This window comes from Strix uralensis, chromosome 29, assembly GCF_047716275.1.
Source record: "Strix uralensis isolate ZFMK-TIS-50842 chromosome 29, bStrUra1, whole genome shotgun sequence".
NCBI classification, from domain to species: domain Eukaryota; kingdom Metazoa; phylum Chordata; class Aves; order Strigiformes; family Strigidae; genus Strix; species Strix uralensis.
The window spans coordinates 4,899,521-4,914,601 of NC_134000.1; positions in this window are offsets into that span (position 1 = coordinate 4,899,521).

Below are 15,081 nucleotides of genomic sequence, written 5' to 3' on the forward strand. Positions count from 1 at the left end.
TAAAACCCGATTTTGCTCTATAAAGATTTTATTTTAAGAATTTCAAAACTCTAGTAAGAATAACAAACTATTCCTGGGAAACAATGCTCCATGAGAACAGCATGTTGTGTCTCTCAGAATCAGTTCTTTGCAATTTTTCATTTCAAAACAACTTTTATTTCTAAATTAAATCTTATCATATTATAACTTCAAAGGTCAAGTCTAGACACGTCAAACCAATGTATAAAATAAATCATGAAATACATTTTTAAAATGTCTTTAACAAAAAATATTGTTATTATGTATTTGTGGTTTTTTCCAGTTCAAATCTACAGAAATTTTGAATTACAGTTCTAAGTTTCCTCCTCCAGCTTTGACTTTAATGATGTCCTACACATGCAAATATTCTTACAAGGGATATTTTATTCTTTTGTTCGTATGTTTGCTGTTATGTAAGATACTTTGATTTCTTTTCTTCTTCCTTCTGCAAGGCTACTGGCAAATCAAGTATTAAAATGTAAGGAAAGACATTTTTAAAGATGACTCTTATTAAATATTTGTAGCATAATGGTGATTCTGAGATATCAGAGAAGTTGCTGTTTACTACCAAGACAAGGTGTCTAAGGTAACTCTTCTCTGTAAATTTTATTTTTCTTCTAAATTGCATTACTAAAAATATTCAAAAAAACATACAGGTACTAAACATGTCAATTTAGGCTTTGGCTCCTAAACTTTTCAAAGACTTGTTAATACTTCACGACAGAATTCAAAATCTGTATTTGTTTTGTTCACTTCCAACCAGAAATATATAATTGGACTTAGTGCATTTAAGATTGCCGTTCACTAATTACCCAGCTATCACTAGCATGACAGTCTCTCTGCACAGCCTGCAATTTGCATTAATTTCAAAAGCACTCAGAATGCTTTCCTACTATCCCAACACAAAGAACAACAATAACAACGCTGAAGCAGTCAAGTCATTTTAAAAAAATTGAATTCAGTAAAGTTGAAGAAATTTGTCTCAGCTGCTATCATAACATTTTAACACTGATGATTCTTTGGCTCAGGAAAGAAGCTACCACCTGTAGCTGTAAGTGAACGGAATCTGAATTTCATTGTTGAAATTCTCTTGCATATTTACACTGAATTTCTGCATAACTTTGCCTGGCATACCCATGTGATGATATTCACATCAGTAGCCAAGGACCAACAGAACAGGTCCAGGATGAAAGATAAAAGCTAACTTTTGCTTGGTTGTGGTGGAATTTTCTGTGCTAACTCTCAATGCAATCTCTTCTCACCTTTTCTTTGTATTCAAACTCTGAATGACCTGGATTGCTTTAATTCTGCCAGTTTACTGTGTATTTCTACTTTTTTTATGGAAAAGATACACTGGCTTTTCTGGATCTTAGGATCTCTAGCTATTAATATGTGCACAGGGGGTGGCAGTGTTCCTTTTCAAACTGTAGAATAATTATTTAGATTTTAAACACAAATTCCATAATTGTTGTTTTATTCTAACAGAGTCCTATTATACTGGCTGCTCTTACTGATAGAAATTATTGTTTGCAATGCGGCTGTATTGAGTTTAAGAAAAGGGTTTATTTCATAGCATAAAATATGTTCTGCCTTCAAATAATTTTAACTAGGGAAAAAACCCACCTGCTTCAGGTATATTGATAATTTCTTGTCTCAATTTTTAGATCCGTTAGTTGCCTAATTCAATTGAAAAGATAGAAAATGAACAGAGAATCCAGGAGTCAATATTCTACAAAATGCATTTTATCAGAAAAAAGAGACTTACCAATGAGCTGTTTATCAAGAAAGTTAAAAGCACTTTTTATCTTCCTTAATAAATTGGAGTGTCCTGTGATATCCTGGAAAAATACAGGGGGGGGGGGGGGGGGGGAAGAGTTAATTATTGTTCTCTCTTTTCAAGTGTTGACACTTGGAGACATTGTTGAATATTTTCTAAGTTGAGCAGAGATGATTAGAGCCTGTAACTCTTTTTGGAAATTCTAGAGGGAGTTGCTTACCCTTGGATTTAGGAATATATCTTGAAGTTTCTAAACATTTTGTTCAAAGGAGTGAGGGCAAGCCAGGAAGCGAGTCAGTAGAAAAAGAGGAATAGACACAAGATACCAGACTCCTCAGGCAACGACTTAATAATCACAATAGTGTTTCATTGGAATTAATGTTGAGTTTTAGATAAAAACATTTATAAATATGCTGTTAGAAGTGTGTTGAGCCTGCACAGATCAGCATTCTGTAATGTTCATATGTAATAAAAATGGTGAACAGAGCTCAGCAGGGTTGAACATTCCTCTCTTTTTGAACTCGTTCTTGTATAACAAGTTCTGGAGAAGTAGAGAGAAAATCCTCATTATATTACAACTGTTTCAATCATTATTACTTGATTAGTATATGTGCAATGAGTTGAAATGTAGCCTTCCACAGATGCTGGTTCAGCTCACAATACACAGATGTTGAAGGGCAAGCTCCGTCTTTAATAAAAGTTGCCCAACACTAGTTGTATAGTTTTCAGTTCCCAAATAAAAATTGTTCAGTGTGAAATTTTCTACTGACACTTTCCATTTGGAAATTCTGCTTCAGGGTGGTGTGATTTTGGTTGGGCGGAAAGAGTTTGGTCATATGTGAAAATGTTTTAAAAACAGGGAGGAAGAGAAAGAGGGTATCCATAATTAAGACATGCCCTTTAGGTTCAATGCATCATACGAAACAAGCATGGTGAAATATTAGTTTGATACAGACATAGAGCAGGTTGCGGACATGAAAGATACAATAACAGTACAATATTATTAATACAAACACCTTCTATTACTAAAACTACATGCAGAACTAGAAATCTCTTTAATCAGCATTTAATTCATGGTCTTTTATTATTGATAGATCTTCATCCTGGGAAGGGAATTAATTCAAGGCTTAACACAGAAGCAATACAGATCAATGGATTAGCCCTTCAGGAGAGGGACTAATTATTTTAATGAGAACATTCTAATTAGGCAGGTTTGAACTGATGATTAAAGAATCTTGCACGCTTCGAATTTTAATGAGGTTATCGTTGAGTAAACATCATAATGCATGAAGAACGTATGGTATCTCTGTTAAAGAGCTAAGATGTTCTTTTTTTTGGAATGCCTGAAAACATCATGGAAAAGACTTTGGTGACAGCCTGAATTCTACATGCCGTGTGTTGAGATTATAAACTTTCAGATAGAAGACCCAGGAATTACATCTACTATTCTTCTTGTTTGCTACAATTTATTAATAATACAATTGTAATAGAAAACAAAAATTTCTGTATTAAAAAGAACTATCTAAGATCAAATTTTCTCATACTTGGTGAAGCGTTTGGGTGATCTAATTTCACTCTATTTAGAGAGAAATTATATTTGCAGAGCACTTTCAGAAGTGATGCCAACATTTTCAGAAGAGATGCCAACAAACTTTATTTTGTTTACTCTTAGAGGTGACATTAAACGGGAGGGGGGGAAGTGAAAATGAAATATAACTGAATATTTGTTCTTCAGACATCTAAACTAATCTGATAATGACATAGTAATTCTCCAGTTCCTCATCTTTTTCTCAATGACATCAGTGATCTAAGTAAACAATTGAACAGGATTTCTGTGAAAATTTAAATAATTAAAAAACCACTTCTTGACACCAGGGTAAATGCTGATAAATTCACTTGTATTCTTTTCCCCTCCAAGTACTATGTGTTTTATGGTTAGAGCCACCACAAAGAGGGTGTCAATTCAGTAAATATACTGCACTTTATATGTCTGAATATGAGGCCTCATACTGCTTTTTCTGTTCTATTACTCCCTGCACTGCAATCTGGCATTTTGCCCATCTGTTACAGCACCTACACAATCACAAAGGCACGCCAAGCACGCATAGACAATTTGAACTGCATGTTCTAAAGTAACATTCTTTTAAGGTATCTGTTAGAATAATAAGCAGCGTGATAAGAAAACATATAGAAAACAGCTTTCTGATCACAAAATATTTTTAGGATATTAAGGGTTACTTTATTTTTCCTGGGCTGCATCAATACATTTTATATGCTGAACATATTTTTTACTGAAAAATGTGTGACAGGATGTAGTTAAACAAAAATAACCAATGATGGTTAGGCTACTCACCTAAAATATAAGAAACCATGGTTCAAATTTATGGAATTTGAAGATTTTCTTATTCCAGTGGATATTTTAAACACTAATGGGCTCTCTTCACATACAGACATGTTTTGAAATAAAGCATCCAAACTTCTTTACATATAACATCTATAGATATAAATGGCATACATTTTTTTTGTCAGTATTTCCATCACTGAGATTTTCAAACCACAAAAATGGGATGCATGAAAGCTCGTTTGAACATGTAGTTCAAGAGCAATGCAGTAATGTGGTCATCCCTTGTTATTCTTATAATAGCATTATGTTTAATAAGAAAAAGCTTTGAATTAACCACTGCTTTTACAAATAATATCAGAATAAAGATATCAAGTCCAACTACTCTTACCAAGTGATGTCCGACCATGTGTTAAAAAAGAGGGGAACATCATCACATATTTCCAGTACTTAAAGGGCAGCTACAAGCAGGACAGAGGCTCCCTCGTCACAAGAAATCTCATGGAGAGAGCAAGGGTCAATGGGTACAGGATTCGTCTTTATATTAGAAAGAAATTTTGTAGAATTAGAACAATAAAACACTGGAACAGCCTCCCCATGGACATGGTGGAGACCCTATCACTAGACGTTCTCAAAATGTAACTGACAGAGTGCTAGATAATCTCATCTAGGCTCCCTTTTCCATGAAAGATTGGACTAGATGATCTTCTGAGGTCCCTTCAATTCTATGATAAAAATAATTTTATTATTTATTAGACTGATGTTTCCTTCTGTCATTAAAGTTGTATGTGAATTTAGACGAGCAGATTAAACTCCTGGTGAACTACAAGGCAGTATGGATGATACCAGAAAAGTTGTCCAACATATTATCTGTTTTTCTGATCTTGAGCTGAACAGGTAGCCATATGCTGGATTAATATCATAGGTATGTGCAGGAGGCTGGAAAAACAAAGCTTTCAGAACATTTGCCTTCTTTGCGTATTACCAGCAATTAACACTAATATGGAGAACCTATCACCTATCTCACTCACCCAAAATGCACCTGGTTTTCATCCTAGCACAGTACTTCCCGATACTTCTTTTTTCATTCTGAACATCCATGTTTGCCGAGCTCTGAGATTTGTTGTAAACTTTGTCAAAATACCGTAAGTTAACTGTTTTTTAAGAAGTCCAAAGCAACCAAATTTTGATCTAAAAGGTCATGCTTCAAACTGTTTAGTTTTACGTTGTTTCAAGAAAACCAATTGTAGCAAGAATTTTCAGAAAAAAAAATGTTAGTCCAGTCCATTATGCATATAAGAAACCTGTTCAATATTGTCCAGGTTTTGAAAAGGAAAAAAAATGCTTGTTGCATTATATGAAGTCTTTGAGTGAAGTACAAGTAATTAAGAGAAGGGAGTTTAAGTTCATCCAGTAAAGATCTGGAGGAGTTTGAATTTACTTAATGGCTGTCTTTAAGATTCTTTATTAATTTTAATAATTAATATTTCAAATGGAAGCTTTGCATCTAGTATCCAATCACTATTTTCAGGTTTGGACTCCAGCCAACTTCTTTATTACTCTCAAAGGTGATGTCAAATTATGAAAGAGTTTGGCAATTCTTTAAATGAAGCATGTTTCAAAGGAACTTTTAGTTAGGGGTCATCTTTCTATTTTGGGTCACACTTCCTTTCCTTCATTCTTTCCAACAATGAGTGAATGGAGGAAAATAGCTTCATATGTGGGTTGCCAGACATTAACATGCTCCCCTAGACTCAAATTGATAGACACAGTTGGTATTAGAATTATTTTGAATTATCAGGGTCAACAAAAATAGTTCTAAACAGGTTTTGTTACTGCTGAATTTTTATACTGAGGCAGTAATATGGATATTATCTATCAGCTCTTAAGTAAAGAAGTGTTTTTATTGTTATACTATACTTAACTTGTGGGATGGGGAAAGGTTGAGATTGTATATGAACTGAAAGGTAGGGAGAAATTTTATCATCAGAGACAGAATATAATAAAAGGATGCATAAAATCCTGCTAATCCTTGGAGGATTATCCTGGAAACAGTGTTTTATATAATTTCTTTTACAAACTACAACATTAGGAATAAGATAGTGTTGATAAAACATATTGGTGGCATCCCCCACATGAGAAGAACAGAATTTCTGGAGGAAGCAATGAATAACCTGAAAGTAAAAGAGATAGAGTGGAATTCAGTTATACAAAAGCAAGGCAGCATACCTGGTAAACAAAATGTCTGGTATTACTGAAGATATCATCAGGTAGAAGAAAAGGGAGACACGGTACATTTCAATGTATAGATGATGTTGAGCTGCCACCATAATATGGTGAAGAAGATTAAAACAAACTTGGGGTGTACTGGTGAAAGTCTTTCAATCAGAAGTTTTAATAGTATTGCAAAAATCACTGATAAGACTTCATTTTAGGCTCTGATCAACTCTAGTAGAGAAAGATGAATTCAAAACAAAATTCAGAAGAAAGCTGCTACAGAAATGGTAACTGGAAGAATTTCGTTTATTTAGCCTGGCAAAATAAAGGTTGATAGAATGCCGAGGAAAAGATTACTCTCCATAAAGATGACATAGTAGACAAACACCACGAAGTAGTTACTTAGGTTTCAGAAAAGTGACGGTAATAGAGCAAATGAATGTGAAGTACCCGTGAATAAATTTAGCTAATGTTATACAAATCTTCTTAATCCTAAGAGCCGTGATTCCCTGGAATCACAGCCTTTATTCATTATTATAAGGGCAAAATCCTAAATTATACTTTCCGAGATGAAATATAACAAATGGTGATTTAATTTATATGCTGCAACATATACAATGGCAGGGTACTAGATTAATGAACAGAAGAACCTGTCCTGATTTCCATTAATCCAAACTGAGTTTTCCTACAATTCTAAGATAAATCATATAATTAATATAGGGACTAATTTTAGCTCTTGTTGGAATCACAGGTTATTTTCACATAATGGTAGAATTCTTGCTAAAACATTCTTAGATTTAAAAAATCAAATGGTAAAATTGTGAATTAATCTCATAAAAGAGAAACAGCATTTCTTTTTTATTGGCATGTAAAGCTGGACGTAGTACTCTAGATTCAGTCTCATAAGTATCTAGTAGAGTGCAACAATCAGTTCTCTTCACTTGCTGGCCACATCCCTGCCAATGAACCTGTGGATGTTAGACTTCACCACCCCTTAGACTTCACCACTACAAGGCTGCACTCCTGACATATTCAATTGCTTGTCTGTCACCAGATTTGTTTCTCCAGAGCCGATATCTATCCAGTTTGTACTGTTGCATTGGATTATTCTGTCATAAACGCAAGATTTCACATTTTGCCTGAACCTCCAGCTGTTTGGGAGCCTTCTAAATGGCAGCCCTGATCTCCAGTTTACCACCCTCAATTCAGTGCCACCGGTGGACTTGCTGGCAGTGCATCCTATCCCACTGTTCAAGTCATTAATGAAGATGTTAAAGCACCTCCAGTATCATCCCTTGAGGAATGTCATTTATAACTGGCTGCCAGTTAGATTTCCAATCAAATCAAATTTCTTTATGCCCTTCATGCTACTTAATTTCATTTCCAGCTGAGTGAACTTCTTAATTCTGCCATCTGGAGGAGGCTTATAGCTTACTCTTGGCAGCATGTCTCCATTGTTGCAAGTGAACATACATATGTGTGTATTGTATATATGTGTGTGTCTATATACGTGCATACGTATATAGACACATATCTATCTCAGGAAAGAAGAGGTTGTTGTGATAGGAGTGTTTAAAATACTGATAGATTGGGCCAACTTAAAAAAAATTTTTTTACTAGATTCAAGGCAAACTAATATTGAATATCTCCTGATTTGTGTAGTTATAATTTCTGGTTGCCTCAGGCTTCTGCTTGGCTAAATCACTGCTGTAACAGTTTCCTTCTGCATTGGAACTCAGTGACAACTTCCCCAGTCGCCCAGACTGCCTCTGATTACACCTGCACAATTTCTTGTACAATGGAGCAGACTGCCTCTGTGTTATAAGGAGTTTGTCTTTGAAAATCAGTCATCTCTCCTTTGCCCTTCACAGCACCCTCCCACAGATCTGGCCCGCTACTTCCCTGAACAAGTTAAAGTTTGCTTTCTTGAAGTCCTTTAACCTGCTACTCTCCCTTCTCACTTTCCTCAGCTTCTTAAATTCTATCACCTCTTGGTCTCTATGACCAATGTGGCCACTGACTATCACAAACCCCTCAGCAGTCCTTTCCTAACTTATGAGTACCTGTCCAAAAGCTGTGTGCCCATGTTAGTGCAGCACCACATCTAAGACTCTCAGAAGGGTTTACAAGCCAGACCTCTAACCATGATGGTGTAAGGAACTGTGCTAGACTTTGTTTGTCTCAACACTGCTGCTTCACGACTACCACTTCTTGGCCTCAGCATCCTGTTGCTCTGAAGGAGTACGCTTCGGAGGAGATGCAGAGTCCCAGACGAAACCACGACATCCGCTCAAAGCAAGAACAACGACAGCCTTGGCAGCGCCTGCCAAGCTGTACCTGCACGCGAGCTGGGTGAAGAGGAAATCGGGGCGAGGAAGACGTGCAAAGGCTGAAGACACCACAGGTCGACACCCCCCCCCCGCCAGATGAACACCTGGGCATGCGCGTATGGAGGACCACAGGGCGGCACATATTACAATGAGCTCCGTGGAAATGGGCGGACTCTTCGGAGAAATCGTGGGGACTGGGACAATAAAAGGACTGCGTACTCCTCTCTTGGTGCAACCTTCTTCGACACCTGTTACTTGGAGCTGGGACCTCGGCGAAGCTTGGAGCACCATCACTTGCACCGAGGCTGAGCCTACGGAACATCACTGGATCCCTGGTGGTGGCGGTAATTAGCTGCATCTCTACCACTTTCTGGCTTAGGGATTCTGACTTTCTTTTTTCTCTCTGTCCTATCGCTATTATCAATTGTTACGGAAAATAAAGTTCACAAGGTTGTACAGCATCTGACCTCGTTTGTGTCTTAATCTCGCTCTTGGGATCGTTTAAGAACCCACCCCGATATTGGATAGGGACAGATGGTCAGTGGGCTTCTGGATGAAACCTGGTTTGGAGCAATCTCTTATATTCCCTTAGTCTATGCAATGTATTTTATGGAATATGGAATTAAGAAGTCAGTTTGATGACAAGTTATAGGAATATCATTCTGTATTTTTTTGTCCAAGGCAAGTTTGAATATGCTAGAACTCTGACCACATTCAATATTTACAAGGAAATTCTAAAGCTACTGGGTCAGTTCTGGGTCAATTTTTGCATCTGCATGTTTATATCGACTTAGATAAAACAATATGCAAAACAGCCAGCAGAATCAGGGGCTTCACTTAGTAAATCTCTCAAAATGGTTATGCACCTCAGAGATTATTTTTATATAAACGGACTTTTCTCAATGTAGAGCAGAAGTTTTTAGTCAGCAGAAGAAACAGGTTATATTTCGACAATATAATTTGGGGTGAGATCAAGGGTATTCTATTAGAAACAATTGAAGAAAAATAGTATATTCTTTACACAACAACAACCAAAAACCCCCACAAACAAGCAGATAAAAAAAAAAAATCCACAGAAGTTCCCTAAACAAAACCAGAATTCTCATTGTAGGCATAAAATCCATTTCTAAATTGGCTCATGGTGTCACAAGGAGTCTTTATCTAGAGACAGAAGAATTCTATAGGTATAAAAATACTGGAAAATAAAGCCCCATAGGAGACACAGTATCTCATCAGAAAACGAGAAGCATAAACATAAAATTTTGCATGTCATTATCCCGTACCACTGAGGACAGCTACCAATTTAACAATATGATACTAATATAACTGCAGCACAAATGTGCCTCGTTATGAATTTTCAGAGCTTAAAACTGAAGAGAATTCTATACCTATATCTTAAGTATATCTTAAAATATATTCCCATAAGCAAAAGTCTTATCTCTGCATAGAGCTTAATCAAGAGCTGTGTACCAGTTAAGACCACTGAAGCTTCAAGTTTAATCTCATGTAAAATATGCACCCTGATTCTCCTCTGCTTTAGGAAGAAAATCCCATTCACAAACTGAAATCCTGAAGTATTTAATCCATTTATTCTCAGCTTTCACTCAGCCAGTATCTCAGCTGAAATAAAAGGATGTGAAATCTTTCTGAATGTGCTCATGTACTGGAGGAAGACTTAGGGGAACTCTACATAAAATGCAAAATTAATGGGCCCTCTACCTGGCTGAAAACAGAGGGGGTAAAAAAAAAGGGTGGAGGGGGAAAGAGAATAAACGGAGCAGATTGTGTGTGGTTTTTATTGTGATAAAAATAGTTATAACTTGAATTTCTTAGACCAAATATTTGAACTACTATGTAATTACCCTAGAATTTTATGGATTTTGACCTGCAATTTTTCTCTATACATTTAATAATTATCATGGAATAGTAAGTTTTTATTCAAGTGAGGCATCGACTGAGAATTGGCTGAATAAGTAGATATTTTGACCTCCATTTATTTTATTTTTATCCAAATGAATGTGGCAAATCAAATTTAAATTCAATGTGGAAAAAGTGAGTACTTTCATAGGATATCAGTAGTCATAAAGATGGAAGAAGAACTTGCCTCATCTTCATGCCCTTAAAGTATCAATCTCTCAGCAAGTATCTATTAGATGGTTATCTCAGGTTTGTTTGCATTTTTAAAAATAATACAAACATCCACATTTTTTTTAAGATACATGCATAGAAAGCAGGAGAGGAATGAGTCCAACAGCAGAACAAATCAGTGCACTTCATATTAATGGAGCAATTATTTATTACTCATTAAAAAGCTATTAGTAAAACACTGTTATTTATGATAAGCAATAAGCAGCATGCTGCTAAACAGTTGGCAATAGAAATTAGAAAGTAATAACATTTATTAGTTGGAAAGTGAATTCATCTAAAAATGGGTGTCTTCAAATATTTAGCATAGTTTTTGTTTGTTTTCAGAGTGATGACAGTTAAAACATTTTTATTAATCTGTTCTTTATGGAAATTAAAGCATTTGCATGTACTCTGCTTCTGTTCATAACTCATGTCTTAGCTGTCCTGTATCTGTCACTTAGATGTGCATGTTGTCTTAAATTCCTAAACAAGTGAGTACTGCCGATTATTGTCCCCCATCCATCTAATCTCAGCTGTAGGTCTCTAGTTAGTAATGCTGCAGAAATGTTTTCCCTATAAGCAAATAAATCCTAATAAGTGTATTTTGTTAATAAATCGTTTAGACTTATGGATCTCTTGGAAAGGGCAAAAGACAAATTTTGATTTACATCTACATATTCAACACTGAGCTTTGCAGTATTTTCCTCTGGGACTGAGATCACCTGTTGGCTTTTTTTTTGTGGTTGTTTTTTTTTTTTTTTTTCCCTTTTGTTTTCCTTTTTTCTTACAGTATAGGAGCCTTACTCCATACTTTTCTTAGAACTTCCACATCCATATGCATTATAGCATATGGTTAAGGAACGTTATCATAGAAATAGATATATAAGCTTTCTGAAGATTAAGGTGGAAAAAAAGTGCATTGATTTCTAATGAGTGCAGTTGGTTAAATTATAATTTCATTTCATCATTTCATTTCATTAACAGTAGATTGAAAATACACTGATTAGCCAGGAATAGGTCCTGTATGGAATTTTAAAAATAAAATACAAATTCTGAAAAAGCTTGTTAAACTATTAAGGTTTGCCAAGCACCTAGAATTATGCCTCTGCCTTGCTTCTAACTGCAGTAGCTATGACTAGGATAATTATCTTAGTCTTAAACTCATATGTAATCATGAGCAGGATCATGAAGCCAGGTAATTCCCACATAATTTTTCAAGAAGGAAACGGTTATAGAGAGTTTGTTTAGGCCTTTTTATAGCTGTCTGTCAGTTCAAGTGTGTGTAGGATGTAGCAGATTTTTAGGCTTAATTTTCTTTCCTGCCTAAGAGATTTGAACCTGCATCTCCTACCTCCCATGAGAGGACCATTACAAACAACCTATATACACCTCTCTTGTTGGAGCTGTCCACTTGCAAAAAATGAAGCCAAGATTAATTAGGCCCAGGGGAAGCGCTACACTGTAGCTTGGTTTATCATGGAGAGGTATAAAACTTAACTGTAAAAATCTCAGTTGATTACCCTAAATGATAGGGTCTCAATTGTGTTTGCATTAAATAGTTATTAGGTAAAATACATACAGCTGGGAACAGAACAAGAACTCTCAAAGGAGCGTCTCAAATACACTATAAAGTTCTGCTTCCACTAGTGCACCCTAAATCCCAGGAATCCTGTAGTTCCCACTGTCCAGGAGCACAGTTTAAACAAGAGGGATGGAAAACAGCCTCATCTAGCATCACTTAATTCACTGGGATCAAGACACTCTCATGGGAAGTACAAGCTTTAGTCTGAGTCATCTCAGATAAAAAAGGAAGATGAACCCATATTTCATACTTTCTGGGCAATTTCTATAACAATATGCTTCAAATTCAAAGTATTGTACCAGTCATCATCTCCTACTACCTCTTTTTTTGTGTGTGTGTGTGTGGAACTGTTTTCCTTGAATTTAAGTAATCTTAGAATATAATAGATATAATCTGAACAGTAAATTATTAGTGATGTAAGGGGGTTTGAGCTAACTTGCTTGATGTTTCCATGAAGGAGGTTGGAAGCACTCACACAGTTGGTATGTATCAGCTGGCCCTTTGCTAACTGGTTGTAATTATTGCCTTCCAAAACCCCACTGGTTCATCGTTGCACAGAAAGAGAACTCAAGGAGACCTCTTGGAGCTTGGAGAGCAACCTCAGCTGCTGGGCAGCAGTTAAAAGAGATGCTCGGCCTTTCTCAGCCTGCACTAGTGCTGCCCTGCTCTGCTCCCATACGAAGCTGAACAGGCCATCTCAACCTTTCCATTGTTTGCATGCACAGGGTACAGTTTAAAAAACTCGAGTTCCTTTGTGGGAGCTGCCCAATCCTACTTCCTTGCCCTGAAGTATTTCCTCTCTGCATTACAAGGTTGAGGATTCAGTTCAAACTGAAAATTCTTATATTCAGCCAGTATTTGCACTAACACACAAAAAAAAAATTGTGTTCTTTTAGCATTTAATTCAGATAGAAAAAAAGCAAGACTGGAAAAATGTTGATGCAGTTAAAAGATAATGAAGCTTAATTATAACCAGAGAAAGAATTGTTTCATGAACATGACTTGTCTCGTTAAATTAATTAATACCAAGGAAGAAGTAGTTCCATGTTAGACCTACAACTACAAAACAGGTTTTCTAACACACTAATATTCAATTATGGCCAGAGATTTACTTCCTAAAATTAACTATTTTGTGACTTTTCCAGATAAAATAATTTTAATAATCAATTTTCTTAAAAATTATTAAAGACAGAAAATATATTAGTTATCTGGGAAGATTCCATAAAAACCCCAAGATTTCATAAAAAACACCAAATACCAAAACAAGCAAAAAACCAAAACAAACCAACAAAAACAAAACAACAAAAATACCAAATCAACAGGAAGTAGGAACAAATAAAAGAGGTGAGAGCTATAAATCCACCTTTATAGAAAGACCAAAAGAAAGACTAGTACAGATGTAGACTTCTCCAAAAACTAAAAATTGCACATCTAAGTATCACAAATAAATCCAGTGTGTCAGATGCATAATTTTTTTTCTGTAAGATAAAATAACTTGGAAGTAAAGTCTTCACTCTACCCATTTTTAGAGGGTTGGAAAGAGAACCAATCTTAATCTCTGCTCAAAATTATCTCATATTAAGCAGTTTTGCAGATGAGTAGATAAGAATTTTAGAAGTAAATCCTACCAAAATAAATAAGTACAACAGGCATGTAAATTCCTAATTATCAGAGCCAGGTATTTAAGTGATTTGGATTTAAAAATCATCATACAATGATTTCAGTAGTATTTACATGTGTATTATATCCAGTTAATTGAAATAAAAAGCAAAGATGAAGGCTTTAAAGTGAGAGCTTTAAAAGTTAGAAAATGCATTATGCATATACTTTTTAAACATATCCTTATCCTCATTTAGTCTATGTCTTCTGTTTTCTTAGTCCTCAAAAATCCTTCTCTATTTCTCTTTATTTCTTTCAACACCTCTACCAAATTCTAGTAGAAGTGTACCCCACCCTAAGATTCCTTGTTTCCTCAGCTGACACCCTTTGTTTTCCTTCAGTCCCAACCCAGATTTTCTTCGTTGTCCGTGTACATTTTTACAATCACTCAGCCTTGGTACTAAAGATAACTTTCAAGTGATAAATGGGATGAAAACATTTAGACCATTTATTTAATGCTTAAATAAAATATTCTTCAGTCAAAAATAGGATTACCTAATAGAAAATGTAAGTCTGTAAGGTGTATCTTCTGACAAACCTAAATTGCACAAGATTTTTTATGTACATCAAATCATTAAAAAAAAAAAGCAACCAATCAGTCTTCAAAATTGGGAATGTCTAAGACTCAAACTTTGGACTTACATGAAGTTTAATGACTTTTAAACAGAAAACCCAATTCCTAGCTTTTCAGAAATCCCATAGTACCATGCAATTAAGGAAGTTTATCTCTCAAAAATTCTAATAGATTAGTGAGTACACTGCAATGTCTTTGAAACCACTGATAGTCCACAGTTAGCAAATTTCCAGAAAATGTTAAATATCATAATATTATTATATTATATATTATATTATTATATATATTAGATAATATTAAGTTTTAGCTTTCATTTTCTCCCTCCCTGATTACAGTACTATGTATAAATAATAATATACATGTTTTTCTCACAAAGAACTTCTTTTTCATTGTAGAAAGAGTGGGTCAAACATGATGTTATATCAATTATTACATTATAAAGTGATATGTATCAAT